Source organism: Phalangium opilio, unplaced genomic scaffold (genome assembly GCF_054372755.1).
Source record: "Phalangium opilio isolate 3A_F unplaced genomic scaffold, DU_Popi_V2 ptg000246l_1, whole genome shotgun sequence".
NCBI lineage: Eukaryota > Metazoa > Arthropoda > Arachnida > Opiliones > Phalangiidae > Phalangium > Phalangium opilio.
Window position 1 is genome coordinate 5230001 of NW_028324225.1, and position 14742 is coordinate 5244742.

The window sequence follows — 14742 nt, forward strand, 5'->3', positions numbered from 1 at the left end:
TGCTTGCGGGTTGAGTGGCCGGTTGGTCTAAGGCGCTAATTTAAGGCACCAGTCTCTTAGGAGGGCGTGAGTTCCAATGCCACTTCGATCAAAATATTTTGTTTTCTAGGATTAATAATATGAAGCTTTTCCTTATAAGTCTGAGGTGACTTTTGTTTCCAGGTAGAGTGGCCGAGTGATTTAAGGCGCTGGTTTAAGGCACCATTCCCTTCGGGGCAAGGGTTCGAATCCCACATCTATCAGCCTACTTTGTTTTCTAGAATTAATAATATTAAGCTTTTGCTTATTAGTCTGAGGTGACTTTAGTTTTCAGGTAGAGTGGCCGAGTGGTCTAAGGCGCTGGTTTAAGGCACCAGTCTCTTCGGGGGCGTGGGTTCGAATCCCACCTTTATCAGCCTACTTTGTTCTCTAGGATTAATAATATGAAGCTTTTGCTTAATAAACTGAGTTTACTTTTGCTTGCGGATTGATTGGCCGGTTGGTCTAAGGCGCTGGTTTAAGGCACCAGTCTCTTAGGAGGGCGTGAGTACGAATCCCACTTCGATCAAAATATTTTGTTTTGTAGGATTAATAATATGAAGCTTTTGCTTATAAGTCTGAGGTGACTTTTGTTTCCAGGTAGAGTGGCCGAGTGGTTTAAGGCGCTGGTTTAAGGCACCATTCCCTTCGGGGCGTGGGTTAGAATCCCACATCTATCAGCCTACTTTGTTTTCTAGAATTAATAATATTAAGCTTTTGCATATTAGTCTGAGGTGACTTTTGCTTCTAGGTAGAGTGGCCGAGTGGTCTAAGGCGCTGGTTTTAGGCACCAGTCTCTTCGGGGGCGTGGGTTCGAATCCCACCTCTATCAGCCTATTTTCTTCTCTAGGATTAATAATATGAAGCTTTTCCTTAATAGATTGAGTTTACTTTTGCTTTCGGGTAGAGTGGTAGGGTGGTCTAAAGCGCTGGTTTAAGGCACCATTCCCTTCGGGGCGTGGGTTCGAATCCCACATCTATCAGCCTACTTTGTTTTCTAGGATTAATAATAGGAAGCTTTTGCTTATTAGTCTGAGGTGAGTTTTGTTTCCAGGTGGAGTGGCCGAGTGGTCTAAGGCGCTGGTTTAAGGCACCAGTCTCTTCGGGGGCGTGGGTTCGATTCCCACCTCTATCAGACTATTTTCTCCTCTAGGATTAATAATATGAAGCTTTACCTTAATAGACTGAGTTTACTTTTGCTTTCGGGAAGAGTGGCCGCGTGGTCTAAGGCCCTGGTTTAAGGCACCAGTCTCTTAGGAAGGCGTGAATTCGAATCCCACTTCTATCAATCTATTTTGTTTTCTAGGATTAATAATATGAAGCTTTTGCTTATAAGTCTGAGGTAACTTTTGTTTCCAGGTAGAGTGGCCGAGTGGTTTAAGGCGCTGGTTTAAGGCACCATTCCCTTCGGGGCAAGGGTTCGAATCCCACGTCTGTCAGCCTACTTTGTTTTCTAGAATTAATAATATTAAGCTTTTGCTTATTAGTCTGAGGTGACTTTTGTTTCCAGATAGAGTGGCCGAGTGGTCTAAGGCGCTGGTTTTAGGCACCAGTCTCTTCGGGGGCGTGGGTTCGAATTCCACCTCTATCAGCCAATTTTGTTCTCTAGGATTAATAATATGAAGCTTTTCTTATTAGTCTGAGGTGAGTTTTGTTTCCAGGTAGAGTGGCCGAGTGGTCTAAGGCGCTGGTTTAAGGCACCAGTCTCTTTGGGGGCGTGGGTTCGAATCCCACCTCTATCAGCCTATTTTGTTCTCTAGGATTAATTATATGAAGCTTTTGCTTAATAAACTGAGTTTACTTTTGCTTGCGGGTTGAGTGGCCGGTTGGTCTAAGGCGCTGGTTTAAGGCACCAGTCTCTTAGGAGGGCGTGAGTTCGAATCCCACTTCTATCAAAATATTTTGTTTTCAAGGATTAATGATATGAAGCTTTTGCTTATAAGTCTGAGGTGACTTTTGTTTCCAGGTAGAGTGGCCGAGTGGTTTAAGGCGCTGGTTTAAGGCACCATTCCCTTCGGGACAAGGGTTCGAATCCCACATCTATCAGCCTACTTTGTTTTCTAGAATTAATAATATTAAGCTTTTTCTTATTTGTCTGAGGTGACTTTTGTTTCCAGGTAGAGTGGCCGAGTGGTCTAAGGCGCTGGTTTTAGGCACCAGTCTCTTCGAGGGCGTGGATTCGAATCCCACATCCATCAGCCTACTTTGTTTTCTAGAATTAATAATATTAAGCTTTTGCTTATTAGTCTGAGGTGACTTTTGTTTCCAGGTAGAGTGGCCGAGTGGTCTAAGGCGCTGGTTTTAGGCACCAGTCTCTTCGGGGGCGTGGGTTGGAATCCCACCTCTATCAGCCTATTTTCTTCTCTAGGATTAATAATATGAAGCTTTTCCTTAATAGATTGAGTTTACTTTTGCTTTCGGGTAGAGTGGTAGGGTGGTCTAAAACGCTGGTTTAAGGCACCATTCCCTTCGGGGCGTGGGTTCGTATCCCACCTCTATCAGCCTATTTTCTTCTCTAGGATTAATAATATGAAGCTTTTCCTTAATAGATTGGGTTTACTTTTGCTTTCGGGTAGAGTGGCCGGGTGGTCTAAGGCCCTGGTTTAAGGCACCAGTCTCTTAGGAAGGCGTGAGTTCGAATCCCACTTCTATCAATCTATTTTGTTTTCTAGGATTAATAATATGAAGCTTTTGCTTATAAGTCTGAGGTAACTTTTGTTTCCAGGTAGAGTGGCCGAGTGGTTTAAGGCGCTGGTTTAAGGCACCATTCCCTTCGGGGCGTGGGTTCGAATCCCACATCTATCAGCCTACTTTGTTTTCTAGGATTAATAATAGGAAGCTTTTGCTTATTAGTCTGAGGTGAGTGTTGCTTCCAGGTAGAGTGGCCAAGTGGTCTAAGGCGCTCGTTTAAGGCACCAGTCTCTTCGGGGGCGTGGGTTCGAATCCCACCTCTATCAGCCTATTTTCTTCTCTAGGATTAATAATATGAAGCTTTTGCTTAATAGACTGAGTTTTCTTTTGCTTTCGGGTAGAGTGGTAGGGTGGTCTAAAGCGCTGGTTTAAGGCACCACTCCCTTCGGGCGTGGGTTCGAATCCCACATCTATCAGCCTACTTTGTTTTCTAGGATTAATAATAGGAAGCTTTTGCTTATTAGTCTGAGGTGAGTTTTGCTTCCAGGTAGAGTGGCCGAGTGGTTTAAGGCGCTGGTTTAAGGCACCATTCCCTTCGGGGCGTGGGTTCGAATCCCACATCTATCAGCCTACTTTGTTTTCTAGGATTAATAATAGGAAGCTTTTGCTTATTAGTCTGAGGTGAGTGTTGCTTCCAGGTAGAGTGGCCAAGTGGTCTAAGGCGCTCGTTTAAGGCACCAGTCTCTTCGGGGGCGTGGGTTCGAATCCCACCTCTATCAGCCTATTTTCTTCTCTAGGATTAATAATATGAAGCTTTTGCTTAATAGACTGAGTTTTCTTTTGCTTTCGGGTAGAGTGGTAGGGTGGTCTAAAGCGCTGGTTTAAGGCACCACTCCCTTCGGGCGTGGGTTCGAATCCCACATCTATCAGCCTACTTTGTTTTCTAGGATTAATAATAGGAAGCTTTTGCTTATTAGTCTGAGGTGAGTTTTGCTTCCAGGTAGAGTGGCCGAGTGGTTTAAGGCGCTGGTTTAAGGCACCATTCCCTTCGGGGCAAGGGTTCGAATCCCACGTCTATCAGCCTACTTTGTTTTCTAGAATTAATAATATTAAGCTTTTGCTTATTAGTCTGAGGTGACTTTTGTTTCCAGATAGGGTGGCCGAGTGGTCTAAGGCGCTGGTTTTAGGCACCAGTCTCTTCGAGGGCTTGGATTCGAATCCCACATCTATCAGCCTACTTTGTTTTCTAGAATTAATAATATTAAGCTTTTGCTTATTAGTCTGAGGTGACTTTTGTTTCCAGGTAGAGTGGCCGAGTGGTTTAAGGTGCTGGTTTAAGGCACCATTCCCTTCGGGGCAAGGGTTCGAATCCCACATCTATCAGCCTACTTTGTTTTCTAGAATTAATAATATTAAGCTTTTGCTTATTAGTCTGAGGTGACTTTTGTTTTCAGGTAGAGTGGCCGAGTGGTCTAAGGCGCTGGTTTAAGGCACCAGTCTCTTCGGGGGCGTGGGTTCGAATCCCACCTCTATCAGCCTACTTTGTTCTCTAGGATTAATAATATGAAGCTTTTGCTTAATAAACTGAGTTTACTTTTGCTTGGGGGTTGAGTGGCCGGTTGGTCTAAGGCGCTGGTTTAAGGCACCAGTCTCTTAGGAGGGCGTGAGTACGAATCCCACTTCGATCAAAATATTTTGTTTTGTAGGATTAATAATATGAAGCTTTTGCTTATAAGTCTGAGGTGACTTTTGTTTCCAGGTAGAGTGGCCGAGTGGTTTAAGGCGCTGGTTTAAGGCACCATTCCCTTCGGGGCGTGGGTTAGAATCCCACATCTATCAGCCTACTTTGTTTTCTAGAATTAATAATATTAAGCTTTTGCTTATTAGTCTGAGGTGACTTTTCATTCCAGGTAGAGTGGCCGAGTGGTCTAAGGCGCTGGTTTTAGGCACCAGTCTCTTCGGGGGCGTGGGTTCGAATCCCACCTCTATCAGCCTATTTTCTTCTCTAGAATTAATAATATGAAGCTTTTCCTTAATAGATTGAGTTTACTTTTGCTTTCGGGTAGAGTGGTAGGGTGGTCTAAAGCGCTGGTTTAAGGCACCATTCCTTTCGGGGCGTGGGTTCGAATCCCACATCTATCAGCCTACTTTGTTTTCTAGGATTAATAATAGGAAGCTTTTGCTTATTAGTCTGAGGTGAGTTTTGTTTCCAGGTAGAGTGGCCGAGTGGTCTAAGGCGCTGGCTTAAGGCACCAGTCTCTTCGGGGGCGTGGGTTCGATTCCCACCTCTATCAGACTATTTTCTCCTCTAGGATTAATAATATGAAGCTTTACCTTAATAGACTGAGTTTACTTTTGCTTTCGGGTAGAGTGGCCGCGTGGTCTAAGGCCCTGGTTTAAGGCACCAGTCTCTTAGGAAGGCGTGAGTTCGAATCCCACTTCTATCAATCTATTTTGTTTTCTAGGATTAATAATATGAAGCTTTTGCTTATAAGTCTGAGGTAACTTTTGTTTCCAGGTAGAGTGGCCGAGTGGTTTAAGGCGCTGGTTTAAGGCACCATTCCCTTCGGGCCGTGGGTTCGAATCCCACATCTATCAGCCTACTTTGTTTTCTAGGATTAATAATAGGAAGCTTTTGCTTATTAGTCTGAGGTGAGTTTTGCTTCCAGGTAGAGTGGCCAAGTGGTCTAAGGCGCTGGTTTAAGACACCAGTCTCTTCGGGGGCGTGGGTTCGAATCCCACCTCTATCAGCCTATTTTCTTCTCTAGGATTAATAATATGAAGCTTTTGCTTAATAGACTGAGTTTTCTTTTGCTTTCGGGTAGAGTGGTAGGGTGGTCTAAAGCGCTGGTTTAAGGCACCATTCCCTTCGGGGCGTGGGTTCGAATCCCACATCTATCAGCCTACTTTGTTTTCTAGGATTAATAATAGGAAGCTTTTGCTTATTAGTCTGAGGTGAGTTTTGCTTCCAGGTAGAGTGGCCAAGTGGTCTAAGGCGCTGGTTTAAGGCACCAGTCTCTTCGGGGGCGTGGGTTCGAGTCCCACCTCTATCAGCCTATTTCTTCTCTAGGATTAATAATATGAAGCTTTTGCTTAATGGACTGAGTTTACTTTTGCTTTCGGGTAGTGTGGTAGGGTGGTCTAAAGCGCTGGTTTAAGGCACCATTCCCTTCGGGGCGTGGGTTCGAATCCCTCATCTATCAGCCTATTTCGTTTTCTAGGATTAATAATAGGAAGCTTTTGCTTATTAGTCTGAGGTGAGTTTTGCTTCCAGGTAGAGTGGCCAAGTGGTCTAAGGCGCTGGTTTAAGGCACCAGTCTCTTCGGGGGCGTGGGTTCGAATCCCACCTCTATCAGCCTACTTTGTTCTCTAGGATTAATAATATGAAGCTTTTGCTTAATAAACTGAGTTTACTTTTGCTTGCGGGTTGAGTGGCCGGTTGGTCTAAGGCGCTGGTTTAAGGCACCAGTCTCTTAGGAGGGCGTGAGTACGAATCCCACTTCGATCAAAATATTTTGTTTTCTAGGATTAATAATATGAAGCTTTTGCTTATAAGTCTGAGGTGACTTTTGTTTCCAGGTAGAGTGGCCGAGTGGTTTAAGGCGCTGGTTTAAGGCACCATTCCCTTCGGGGCGTGGGTTAGAATCCCACATCTATCAGCCTACTTTGTTTTCTAGAATTAATAATATTAAGCTTTTGCTTATTAGTCTGAGGTGACTTTTGCTTCCAGGTAGAGTGGCCGAGTGGTCTAAGGCGCTGGTTTAAGGCACCAGTCTCTTCGGGGGCGTGGGTTCGAATCCCACCTCTATCAGCCTATTTTCTTCTCTAGGATTAATAATATGAAGCTTTTGCTTAATAGACTGAGTTTCTTTTGCTTTCGGGTAGAGTGGTAGGGTGGTCTAAAGCGCTGGTTTAAGGCACCATTCCCTTCGGGGCGTGGGTTCGAATCCCACATCTATCAGCCTACTTTGTTTTCTAGGATTAATAATAGGAAGCTTTAGCTTATTAGTCTGAGGTGAGTTTTGCTTCCAGGTAGAGTGGCCGAGTGGTTTAAGGCGCTGGTTTAAGGCACCATTCCCTTCGGGGCAAGGGTTCGAATCCCACATCTATCAGCCTACTTTGTTTTCTAGAATTAATAATATTAAGCTTTTGCTTATTAGTCTGAGGTGACTTTTGTTTCCAGGTAGAGTGGCCGAGTGGTCTAAGGCGCTGGTTTTAGGCACCAGTCTCTTCGGGGGCGTGGGTTCGAATTCCACCTCTATCAGCCAATTTTGTTCTCTAGGATTAATAATATGAAGCTTTTCTTATTAGTCTGAGGTGAGTTTTGTTTCCAGGTAGAGTGGCCGAGTGGTCTAAGGCGCTGGTTTAAGGCACCAGTCTCTTAGGAGGGCGTGAGTTCGAATCCCACTTCTATCAAAATATTTTGTTTTCAAGGATTAATAATATGAAGCTTTTGCTTATAAGTCTGAGGTGACTTTTGTTTCCAGGTAGAGTGGCCGAGTGGTTTAAGGCGCTGGTTTAAGGCACCATTCCCTTCGGCGCAAGGGTTCGAATCCCACATCTATCCGCCTACTTTGTTTTCTAGAATTAATAATATTAAGCTTTTGCTTATTAGTCTGAGGTGACTTTTGTTTCCAGGTAGAGTGGCCGAGTGGTCTAAGGCGCTGGTTTTAGGCACCAGTCTCTTCGAGGGCGTGGATTCGAATCCCACATCCATCAGCCTACTTTGTTTTCTAGAATTAATAATATTAAGCTTTTGCTTATTAGTCTGAGGTGACTTTTGTTTCCAGGTAGAGTGGCCGAGTGGTCTAAGGCGCTGGTTTAAGGCACCAGTCTCTTCGGGGGCGTGGGTTCGAATCCCACCTCTATCAGCCTATTTTCTTCTCTAGGATTAATAATATGAAGCTTTTGCTTAATAGACTGAGTTTTCTTTTGCTTTCGGGTAGAGTGGTAGGGTGGTCTAAAGCGCTGGTTTAAGGCACCATTCCCTTCGGGGCGTGGGTTCGAATCCCACAACTATCAGCCTACTTTGTTTTCTAGGATTAATAATAGGAAGCTTTAGCTTATTAGTCTGAGGTGAGTTTTTCTTCCAGGTAGAGTGGCCGAGTGGTTTAAGGCGCTGGTTTAAGGCACCATTCCCTTCGAGGCAAGGGTTCGAATCCCACATCTATCAGCCTACTTTGTTTTCTAGAATTAATAATATTAAGCTTTTGCTTATTAGTCTGAGGTGACTTTTGTTTCCAGGTAGAGTGGCCGAGTGGTCTAAGGCGCTGGTTTTAGGCACCAGTCTCTTCGGGGGCGTGGGTTCGAATTCCACCTCTATCAGCCAATTTTGTTCTCTAGGATTAATAATATGAAGCTTTTCTTATTAGTCTGAGGTGAGTTTTGTTTCCAGGTAGAGTGGCCGAGTGGTCTAAGGCGCTGGTTTAAGGCACCAGTCTCTTTGGGGGCGTGGGTTCGAATCCCACCTCTATCATTCTATTTTGTTCTCTAGGATTTATAATATGAAGCTTTTGCTTAATAAACTGAGTTTACTTCTGCTTGCGGGTTGAGTGGCCGGTTGGTCTAAGGCGCTGGTTTAAGGCACCAGTCTCTTAGGAGGGCGTGAGTTCGTATCCCACTTCTATCAAAATATTTTGTTTTCAAGGATTAATAATATGAAGCTTTTGCTTATAAGTCTGAGGTGACTTTTGTTTCCAGGTAGAGTGGCCGAGTGGTTTAAGGCGCTGGTTTAAGGCACCATTCCCTTCGGGGCGTGGGTTAGAATCCCACATCTATCAGCCTACTTTGTTTTCTAGAATTAATAATATTAAGCTTTTGCTTAATAAACTGAGTTTACTTTTGCTTGCGGGTTGAGTGGCCGGTTGGTCTTAGGCGCTGGTTTAAGGCACCAGTCTCTTAGGAGGGCGTGAGTTCGTATCCCACTTCTATCCAAATATTTTGTTTTCAAGGATTAATAATATGAAGCTTTTGCTTATAAGTCTGAGGTGACTTTTGTTTCCAGGTAGAGTGGCCGAGTGGTTTAAGGCGCTGGTTTAAGGCACCATTCCCTTCGGGGCGTGGGTTAGAATCCCACCTCTATCAGCCTATTTTGTTCTCCAGGATTAATAATATGAAGCTTTTGCTTAATAAACTGAGTTTACTTTTGCTTGCGGGTTGAGTGGCCGGTTGGTCTAAGGCGCTGGTTTAAGGCACCAGTCTCTTAGGAGGGCGTGAGTTCGTATCCCACTTCTATCAAAATATTTTGTTTTCAAGGATTAATAATATGAAGCTTTTGCTTATAAGTCTGAGGTGACTTTTGTTTCCAGGTAGAGTGGCCGAGTGGTTTAAGGCGCTGGTTTAAGGCACCATTCCCATCGGGGCGTGGGTTAGAATCCCACATCTATCAGCCTACTTTGTTTTCTAGAATTAATAATATTAAGCTTTTGCTTATAAGTCTGAGGTGACTTTTGTTTCCAGGTAGAGTGGCCGAGTGGTCTAAGGCGCTGGTGAAGGCACCATTCTCTTCGGGGGCGTGGGTTCGTATCCCACCTCTATCAGCCTATTTTCTTCTCTAGGATTAATAATATGAAGCTTTTCCTTAATAGACTGAGTTTACTTTTGCTTTCGGGTAGAGTGGCCGGGTGGTCTAAGGCCCTGGTTTAAGGCACCAGTCTCTTAGGAGGGAGTGAGTTCGAATCCCACTTCTTTCAATCTATTTTGTTTCCTAGGATTAATAATATAAAGCTTTTGCTTATAAGACTGAGGTGACTTTTGTTTCCAGGTAGAGTGGCCGAGTGGTTTAAGGCACCATTCCCTTCGGGGCGTGGGTTCGAATCCCAAATCTATCAGCCTACTTTGTTTTCTAGAATTAATAATATTAAGCTTTTGCTTATTAGTCTGAGGTGACTTTTGTTTCCAGGTAGAGTGGCCGAGTGGTCTAAGGCGCTGGTTTTAGGCACCAGTCTCTTCGGGGGCGTGGGTTCGAATCCCACCTCTATCAGCATATTTTCTTCTCTAGGATTAATAATATGAAGCTTTTCCTTAATAGATTGAGTTTACTTTTGCTTTCGGGTAGAGTGGTAGGGTGGTCTAAAGCGCTGGTTTAAGGCACCATTCCCTTCGGGGCGTGGGTTCGAATCCCACATCTATCAGTCTACTTTGTTTTCTAGGATTAATAATAGGAAGCTTTTGCTTATTAGTCTGAGGTGAGTTTTGCTTCCAGGTAGAGTGGCCAAGTGGTCTAAGGCGCTGGTTTAAGGCACCAGTCTCTTCGGGGCGTGGGTTCGAATCCCACCTCTTTCAGCCTATTTTCTTCTCTAGGATTAATAATATGAAGCTTTTGCTGAATAGACTGAGTTTACTTTTGCTTTCGGGTAGAATGGTAGGGTGGTTTAAAGCGCTGGTTTAAGGCACCATTCCCTTCGGGGCGTGGGTTCGAATCGAACATCTATCAGCCTACTTTGTTTTCTAGGATTAATAATAGGAAGCTTTTGCTTATTAGTCTGAGGTGAGTTTTGCTTCCAGGTAGAGTGGCCAAGTGGTCTAAGGCGCTGGTTTAAGGCACCAGTCTCTTCGGGGGCGTGGGTTCGAATCCCACCTCTATCAGCCTATTTTCTTCTCTAGGATTAATAATATGAAGCTTTTGCTTAATAGACTGAGTTTACTTTTGCTTTCGGGTAGAATGGCCGGGTGGTCTAAGGCCCTGGTTTAAGGCACCAGTCTCTTAGGAGGGCGTGAGTTCGAATCCCACTTCTATCAATCTATTTTGTTTTCTAGGATTAATAATATAAAGTCTGAGGTGACTTTTGTTTCCAGGTAGAGTGGCCGAGTGGTTTAAGGCACCATTCCCTTCGGGGCGTGGGTTCGAATCCCACATCTATCAGCCTACTTTGTTTTCTAGAATTAATAATATTAAGCTTTTGCTTATTAGTCTGAGGTGACTTTAGTTTCCAGGTAGAGTGGCCGAGTGGTCTAAGGCGCTGGTTTTAGGCACCAGTCTCTTCGAGGGCGTGGATTCGAATCCCACATTCATCAGCCTACTTTGTTTTCTAGAATTAATAATATTAAGCTTTTGCTTATTAGACTGAGGTGACTTTTGTTTCCAGGTAGAGTGGCCGAGTGGTCTAAGGCGCTGGTTTAAGGCACCAGTCTCTTCGGGGGCGTGGGTTCGAATCCCACCTCTATCAGCCTATTTTCTCCTCTAGGATTAATAATATGAAGCTTTTCCTTAATAGACTGAGTTTACTTTTGCTTTCGGGTAGAGTGGCCGGGTGGTCTAAGGCCCTGGTTTAAGGCACCAGTCTCTTAGGAAGGCGTGAGTTCGAATCCCACTTCTATCAATCTATTTCGTTTTCTAGGATTCATAATATGAAGCTTTTGCTTATAAGTCTGAGGTGACTTTTGTTTCCAGGTAGAGTGTCCGAGTAGTTTAAGGCGCTGGTTTAAGGCACCATTCCCTTCGGGGCGTGGGTTAGAATCCCACATCTATCAGCCTACTTTGTTTTCTAGAATTAATAATATTAAGCTTTTGCTTATTAGTCTGAGGTTTAAGGCACCAGTCTCTTCGGGGGCGTGGGTTCGAATCCCACCTCTATCAGCCTATTTTGTTCTCTAGGATTAATAATATGAAGCTTTTCTTATTAGTCTGAGGTGAGTTTTGTTTCCAGGTAGAGTGGCCGAGTGGTCTAAGGCGCTGGTTTAAGGCACCAGTCTCTTTGGGGGCGTGGGTTCGAATCCCACCTCTATCAGCCTATTTTGTTCTCTAGGATTAATAATATGAAGCTTTTGCTTAATAAACTGAGTTTACTTTTGCTTGCGGGGTGAGTGGCCGGTTGGTCTAAGGCGCTGGTTTAAGGCACCAGTCTCTTACCAGGGCGTGAGTTCGTATCCCACTTCTATCAAAATAATTTGTTTTCTAGGATTAATAATATGAAGCTTTTGCTTATAAGTCTGAGGTGACTTTTGTTTCCAGGTAGAGTGGCCGAGTGGTTTAAGGCGCTGGTTTAAGGCACCATTCCCTTCGGGGCAAGGGTTCGAATCCCACATCTATCAGCCTACTTTGTTTTCTAGAATTAATAATATTAAGCTTTTGCTTATTAGTCTGAGGTGACTTTTGTTTCCAGGTAGAGTGGCCGAGTGGTTTAAGGCGCTGGTTTAAGGCACCATTCCCTTCGGGGCAAGGGTTCGAATCCCACATCTATCAGCCTACTTTGTTTTCTAGAATTAATAATATTAAGCTTTTGCTTATTAGTCTGAGGTGACTTTTGTTTCCAGGTAGAGTGGCCGAGTGGTCTAAGGCGTTGGTTTAAGGCACCAGTCTCTTCGGGGGCGTGGGTTCGATTCCTCCTCTATCAGCCTATTTTCTCCTCTAGGATTAATAATATGAAGCTTTACCTAAATAGACTGAGTTTACTTTTTCTTTCGGGTAGAGTGGCCGGGTGGTCTAAGGCCCTGGTTTAAGGCACCAGTCTCTTAGGAAGGCGTGAGTTCGAATCCCACTTCTATCAATCTATTTTGTTTTCTAGGATTAATAATATGAAGCTTTTGCTTATAAGTCTGAGGTGACTTTTGTTTCCAGGTAGAGTGGCCGAGTGGTTTAAGGCGCTGGTTTAAGGCACCATTCCCTTCGGGGCGTGAGTTAGAATCCCACATCTATCAGCCTACTTTGTTTTCTAGAATTAATAATATTAAGCTTTTGCTTATTAGTCTGAGGTGACTTTTGTTTCCAGGTAGAGTGGCCGAGTGGTCTAAGGCGCTGGTTGAAGGCACCAGTCTCTTCGGGGGCGTGGGTTCGTATCCCACCTCTATCAGCCTATTTTCTTCTCTAGGATTAATAATATGAAGCTTTTCCTTAATAGACCGAGTTTACTTTTGCTTTCGGGTAGAGTGGCCGGGTGGTCTAAGGCCCTGGTTTAAGGCACCAGTCTCTTAGGAGGGCGTGAGTACGAATCCCACTTCTATCAATCTATTTTGTTTTCTAGGATTAATAATATAAAGCTTTTGCTTATAAGTCTGAGGTGACTTGTGTTTCCAGGTACAGTGGCCGAGTGGTTTAAGGCACCATTCCCTTCGGGGCGTGGGTTCGAATCCCAAATCTATCAGCCTACTTTGTTTTCTAGAATTAATAATATTAAGCTTTTGCTTATTAGTCTGAGGTGACTTTTGTTTCCAGGTAGAGTGGCCGAGTGGTCTAAGGCGCTGGTTTTAGGCACCAGTCTCTTCGGGGGCGTGGGTTCGAATCCCACATCTATCAGCCTATTTTCTTCTCTAGGATTAATAATATGAAGCTTTTCCTTAATAGATTGAGTTTACTTTTGCTTTCGGGTAGAGTGGTAGGGTGGTCTAAAGCACTGGTTTAAGGCACCATTCCCTTCGGGGCATGGGTTCGAATCCCACATCTATCAGCCTACTTTGTTTTCTAGAATTAATAATATTAAGCTTTTGCTTATTAGTCTGAGGTGAGTTTTGCTTCCAGGTAGAGTGGCCAAGTGGTCTAAGGCGCTGGTTTAAGGCACCAGTCTCTTCGGGGGCGTGGGTTCGAATCCCACCTCTATCAGCCTATTTTGTTCTCTAGAATTAATAATATGAAGCTTTTCTTATTAGTCTGAGATGAGTTTTGTTTCCAGGTAGAGTGGCCGAGTGGTCTAAGGCGCTGGTTTAAGGCACCAGTCTCTTTGGGGGCGTGGGTTCAAATCCCACCTCTATCAGCCTATTTTGTTCTCTAGGATTAATAATATGAAGCTTTTGCTTAATAAACTGAGTTTACTTTTGCTTGCGGGTTGAGTGGCCGAATGGTCTAAGGCGCTGGTTTAAGGCACCAGTCTCTTTGGGGGCGTGGGTTCAAATCCCACCTCTATCAGCCTATTTTGTTCTCTAGGATTAATAATATGAAGCTTTTGCTTAATAAACTGAGTTTACTTTTGCTTGCGGGTTGAGTGGCCGGTTGGTCTATGGCGCTGGTTTAAGGCACCAGTCTCTTAGGAGGGCGTGAGTTCGAATCCCACTTCTATCAATCTATTTTGTTTTCTAGGATTAATTATATGAAGCTTTTGCTTATAAGTCTGAGGTGATTATTGTTTCCAGGTAGAGTGGCCGAGTGGTTTAAGGCGCTGGTTTAAGGCACCATTCCCTTCGGGGCAAGGGTTCGAATCCCACATCTATCAGCCTACTTTGTTTTCTAGAATTAATAATATTAAGCTTTTGCTTATTAGTCTGAGGTGACTTTGTTTCCAGGTAGAGTGGCCGAGTGGTTTAAGGCACCATTCCCTTCGGGGCGTGGGTTCGAATCCCACATCTATCAGCCTACTTTGTTTTCTAGAATTAATAATATTAAGCTTTTGCTTATTAGTCTGAGGTGACTTTAGTTTCCAGGTAGAGTGGCCGAGTGGTCTAAGGCGCTGGTTTTAGGCACCAGTCTCTTCGAGGGCGTGGATTCGAATCCCACATTCATCAGCCTACTTTGTTTTCTAGAATTAATAATATTAAGCTTTTGCTTATTAGACTGAGGTGACTTTTGTTTCCAGGTAGAGTGGCCGAGTGGTCTAAGGCGCTGGTTTAAGGCACCAGTCTCTTCGGGGGCGTGGGTTCGAATCCCACCTCTATCAGCCTATTTTCTCCTCTAGGATTAATAATATGAAGCTTTTCCTTAATAGACTGAGTTTACTTTTGCTTTCGGGTAGAGTGGCCGGGTGGTCTAAGGCCCTGGTTTAAGGCACCAGTCTCTTAGGAAGGCGTGAGTTCGAATCCCACTTCTATCAATCTATTTCGTTTTCTAGGATTAATAATATGAAGCTTTTGCTTATAAGTCTGAGGTGACTTTTGTTTCCAGGTAGAGTGGCCGAGTGGTTTAAGGCGCTGGTTTAAGGCACCATTCCCTTCGGGGCGTGAGTTAGAATCCCACATCTATCAGCCTACTTTGTTTTCTAGAATTAATAATATTAAGCTTTTGCTTATTAGTCTGAGGTGACTTTTGTTTCCAGGTAGAGTGGCCGAGTGGTCTAAGGCGCTGGTTGAAGGCACCAGTCTCTTCGGGGGCGTGGGTTCGTATCCCACCTCTATCAGCCTATTTTCTTCTCTAGGATTAATAATATGAAGCTTTTCCTTAATAGACCG

The 14742-nt window shown here is 44.1% G+C and overlaps 38 non-coding genes across 38 annotated transcripts; all 38 read left to right on the plus strand.

Moving 5' to 3' along the window:
- The first annotated feature begins 312 nt into the window (after nucleotides 1-312).
- Nucleotides 313-394, plus strand: TRNAL-AAG (transfer RNA leucine (anticodon AAG)). Its single transcript has one exon. It is a non-coding gene; the product is annotated as a tRNA-Leu (tRNA).
- A 374-nt stretch (nucleotides 395-768) lies between these two features.
- On the plus strand, nucleotides 769-850 carry TRNAL-UAG (transfer RNA leucine (anticodon UAG)). The gene has a single exon. It is a non-coding gene; the product is annotated as a tRNA-Leu (tRNA).
- Nucleotides 851-1071: 221 nt separating this feature from the next.
- On the plus strand, nucleotides 1072-1153 carry TRNAL-AAG (transfer RNA leucine (anticodon AAG)). The gene has a single exon. It is a non-coding gene; the product is annotated as a tRNA-Leu (tRNA).
- Nucleotides 1154-1527: 374 nt separating this feature from the next.
- On the plus strand, nucleotides 1528-1609 carry TRNAL-UAG (transfer RNA leucine (anticodon UAG)). Its single transcript has one exon. It is a non-coding gene; the product is annotated as a tRNA-Leu (tRNA).
- Nucleotides 1610-1678: 69 nt separating this feature from the next.
- On the plus strand, nucleotides 1679-1760 carry TRNAL-AAG (transfer RNA leucine (anticodon AAG)). Its single transcript has one exon. It is a non-coding gene; the product is annotated as a tRNA-Leu (tRNA).
- Nucleotides 1761-2134: 374 nt separating this feature from the next.
- TRNAL-UAG (transfer RNA leucine (anticodon UAG)) lies at nucleotides 2135-2216 on the plus strand. The gene has a single exon. It is a non-coding gene; the product is annotated as a tRNA-Leu (tRNA).
- Nucleotides 2217-2286: 70 nt separating this feature from the next.
- TRNAL-UAG (transfer RNA leucine (anticodon UAG)) lies at nucleotides 2287-2368 on the plus strand. Its single transcript has one exon. It is a non-coding gene; the product is annotated as a tRNA-Leu (tRNA).
- Nucleotides 2369-2742: 374 nt separating this feature from the next.
- TRNAL-AAG (transfer RNA leucine (anticodon AAG)) lies at nucleotides 2743-2823 on the plus strand. Its single transcript has one exon. It is a non-coding gene; the product is annotated as a tRNA-Leu (tRNA).
- A 70-nt stretch (nucleotides 2824-2893) lies between these two features.
- On the plus strand, nucleotides 2894-2975 carry TRNAL-AAG (transfer RNA leucine (anticodon AAG)). Its single transcript has one exon. It is a non-coding gene; the product is annotated as a tRNA-Leu (tRNA).
- A 220-nt stretch (nucleotides 2976-3195) lies between these two features.
- On the plus strand, nucleotides 3196-3276 carry TRNAL-AAG (transfer RNA leucine (anticodon AAG)). The gene has a single exon. It is a non-coding gene; the product is annotated as a tRNA-Leu (tRNA).
- A 70-nt stretch (nucleotides 3277-3346) lies between these two features.
- TRNAL-AAG (transfer RNA leucine (anticodon AAG)) lies at nucleotides 3347-3428 on the plus strand. Its single transcript has one exon. It is a non-coding gene; the product is annotated as a tRNA-Leu (tRNA).
- Nucleotides 3429-4102: 674 nt separating this feature from the next.
- On the plus strand, nucleotides 4103-4184 carry TRNAL-AAG (transfer RNA leucine (anticodon AAG)). Its single transcript has one exon. It is a non-coding gene; the product is annotated as a tRNA-Leu (tRNA).
- Nucleotides 4185-4558: 374 nt separating this feature from the next.
- TRNAL-UAG (transfer RNA leucine (anticodon UAG)) lies at nucleotides 4559-4640 on the plus strand. The gene has a single exon. It is a non-coding gene; the product is annotated as a tRNA-Leu (tRNA).
- A 221-nt stretch (nucleotides 4641-4861) lies between these two features.
- TRNAL-AAG (transfer RNA leucine (anticodon AAG)) lies at nucleotides 4862-4943 on the plus strand. Its single transcript has one exon. It is a non-coding gene; the product is annotated as a tRNA-Leu (tRNA).
- Nucleotides 4944-5317: 374 nt separating this feature from the next.
- Nucleotides 5318-5399, plus strand: TRNAL-AAG (transfer RNA leucine (anticodon AAG)). Its single transcript has one exon. It is a non-coding gene; the product is annotated as a tRNA-Leu (tRNA).
- A 221-nt stretch (nucleotides 5400-5620) lies between these two features.
- On the plus strand, nucleotides 5621-5702 carry TRNAL-AAG (transfer RNA leucine (anticodon AAG)). The gene has a single exon. It is a non-coding gene; the product is annotated as a tRNA-Leu (tRNA).
- Nucleotides 5703-5922: 220 nt separating this feature from the next.
- On the plus strand, nucleotides 5923-6004 carry TRNAL-AAG (transfer RNA leucine (anticodon AAG)). Its single transcript has one exon. It is a non-coding gene; the product is annotated as a tRNA-Leu (tRNA).
- Nucleotides 6005-6378: 374 nt separating this feature from the next.
- TRNAL-AAG (transfer RNA leucine (anticodon AAG)) lies at nucleotides 6379-6460 on the plus strand. Its single transcript has one exon. It is a non-coding gene; the product is annotated as a tRNA-Leu (tRNA).
- A 371-nt stretch (nucleotides 6461-6831) lies between these two features.
- TRNAL-UAG (transfer RNA leucine (anticodon UAG)) lies at nucleotides 6832-6913 on the plus strand. Its single transcript has one exon. It is a non-coding gene; the product is annotated as a tRNA-Leu (tRNA).
- Nucleotides 6914-6982: 69 nt separating this feature from the next.
- Nucleotides 6983-7065, plus strand: TRNAL-AAG (transfer RNA leucine (anticodon AAG)). The gene has a single exon. It is a non-coding gene; the product is annotated as a tRNA-Leu (tRNA).
- A 221-nt stretch (nucleotides 7066-7286) lies between these two features.
- TRNAL-UAG (transfer RNA leucine (anticodon UAG)) lies at nucleotides 7287-7368 on the plus strand. Its single transcript has one exon. It is a non-coding gene; the product is annotated as a tRNA-Leu (tRNA).
- A 70-nt stretch (nucleotides 7369-7438) lies between these two features.
- On the plus strand, nucleotides 7439-7520 carry TRNAL-AAG (transfer RNA leucine (anticodon AAG)). Its single transcript has one exon. It is a non-coding gene; the product is annotated as a tRNA-Leu (tRNA).
- A 372-nt stretch (nucleotides 7521-7892) lies between these two features.
- Nucleotides 7893-7974, plus strand: TRNAL-UAG (transfer RNA leucine (anticodon UAG)). The gene has a single exon. It is a non-coding gene; the product is annotated as a tRNA-Leu (tRNA).
- A 69-nt stretch (nucleotides 7975-8043) lies between these two features.
- TRNAL-AAG (transfer RNA leucine (anticodon AAG)) lies at nucleotides 8044-8125 on the plus strand. Its single transcript has one exon. It is a non-coding gene; the product is annotated as a tRNA-Leu (tRNA).
- A 527-nt stretch (nucleotides 8126-8652) lies between these two features.
- Nucleotides 8653-8733, plus strand: TRNAL-AAG (transfer RNA leucine (anticodon AAG)). The gene has a single exon. It is a non-coding gene; the product is annotated as a tRNA-Leu (tRNA).
- Nucleotides 8734-9549: 816 nt separating this feature from the next.
- TRNAL-UAG (transfer RNA leucine (anticodon UAG)) lies at nucleotides 9550-9631 on the plus strand. The gene has a single exon. It is a non-coding gene; the product is annotated as a tRNA-Leu (tRNA).
- A 221-nt stretch (nucleotides 9632-9852) lies between these two features.
- Nucleotides 9853-9933, plus strand: TRNAL-AAG (transfer RNA leucine (anticodon AAG)). Its single transcript has one exon. It is a non-coding gene; the product is annotated as a tRNA-Leu (tRNA).
- A 221-nt stretch (nucleotides 9934-10154) lies between these two features.
- On the plus strand, nucleotides 10155-10236 carry TRNAL-AAG (transfer RNA leucine (anticodon AAG)). Its single transcript has one exon. It is a non-coding gene; the product is annotated as a tRNA-Leu (tRNA).
- A 70-nt stretch (nucleotides 10237-10306) lies between these two features.
- On the plus strand, nucleotides 10307-10389 carry TRNAL-AAG (transfer RNA leucine (anticodon AAG)). The gene has a single exon. It is a non-coding gene; the product is annotated as a tRNA-Leu (tRNA).
- A 346-nt stretch (nucleotides 10390-10735) lies between these two features.
- On the plus strand, nucleotides 10736-10817 carry TRNAL-AAG (transfer RNA leucine (anticodon AAG)). The gene has a single exon. It is a non-coding gene; the product is annotated as a tRNA-Leu (tRNA).
- Nucleotides 10818-11296: 479 nt separating this feature from the next.
- Nucleotides 11297-11378, plus strand: TRNAL-AAG (transfer RNA leucine (anticodon AAG)). The gene has a single exon. It is a non-coding gene; the product is annotated as a tRNA-Leu (tRNA).
- Nucleotides 11379-12358: 980 nt separating this feature from the next.
- TRNAL-AAG (transfer RNA leucine (anticodon AAG)) lies at nucleotides 12359-12440 on the plus strand. Its single transcript has one exon. It is a non-coding gene; the product is annotated as a tRNA-Leu (tRNA).
- A 361-nt stretch (nucleotides 12441-12801) lies between these two features.
- Nucleotides 12802-12883, plus strand: TRNAL-UAG (transfer RNA leucine (anticodon UAG)). The gene has a single exon. It is a non-coding gene; the product is annotated as a tRNA-Leu (tRNA).
- A 221-nt stretch (nucleotides 12884-13104) lies between these two features.
- TRNAL-AAG (transfer RNA leucine (anticodon AAG)) lies at nucleotides 13105-13186 on the plus strand. Its single transcript has one exon. It is a non-coding gene; the product is annotated as a tRNA-Leu (tRNA).
- A 69-nt stretch (nucleotides 13187-13255) lies between these two features.
- On the plus strand, nucleotides 13256-13337 carry TRNAL-AAG (transfer RNA leucine (anticodon AAG)). The gene has a single exon. It is a non-coding gene; the product is annotated as a tRNA-Leu (tRNA).
- A 70-nt stretch (nucleotides 13338-13407) lies between these two features.
- TRNAL-AAG (transfer RNA leucine (anticodon AAG)) lies at nucleotides 13408-13489 on the plus strand. Its single transcript has one exon. It is a non-coding gene; the product is annotated as a tRNA-Leu (tRNA).
- Nucleotides 13490-14152: 663 nt separating this feature from the next.
- TRNAL-AAG (transfer RNA leucine (anticodon AAG)) lies at nucleotides 14153-14234 on the plus strand. The gene has a single exon. It is a non-coding gene; the product is annotated as a tRNA-Leu (tRNA).
- A 374-nt stretch (nucleotides 14235-14608) lies between these two features.
- On the plus strand, nucleotides 14609-14690 carry TRNAL-AAG (transfer RNA leucine (anticodon AAG)). Its single transcript has one exon. It is a non-coding gene; the product is annotated as a tRNA-Leu (tRNA).
- Nucleotides 14691-14742: the final 52 nt, after the last annotated feature.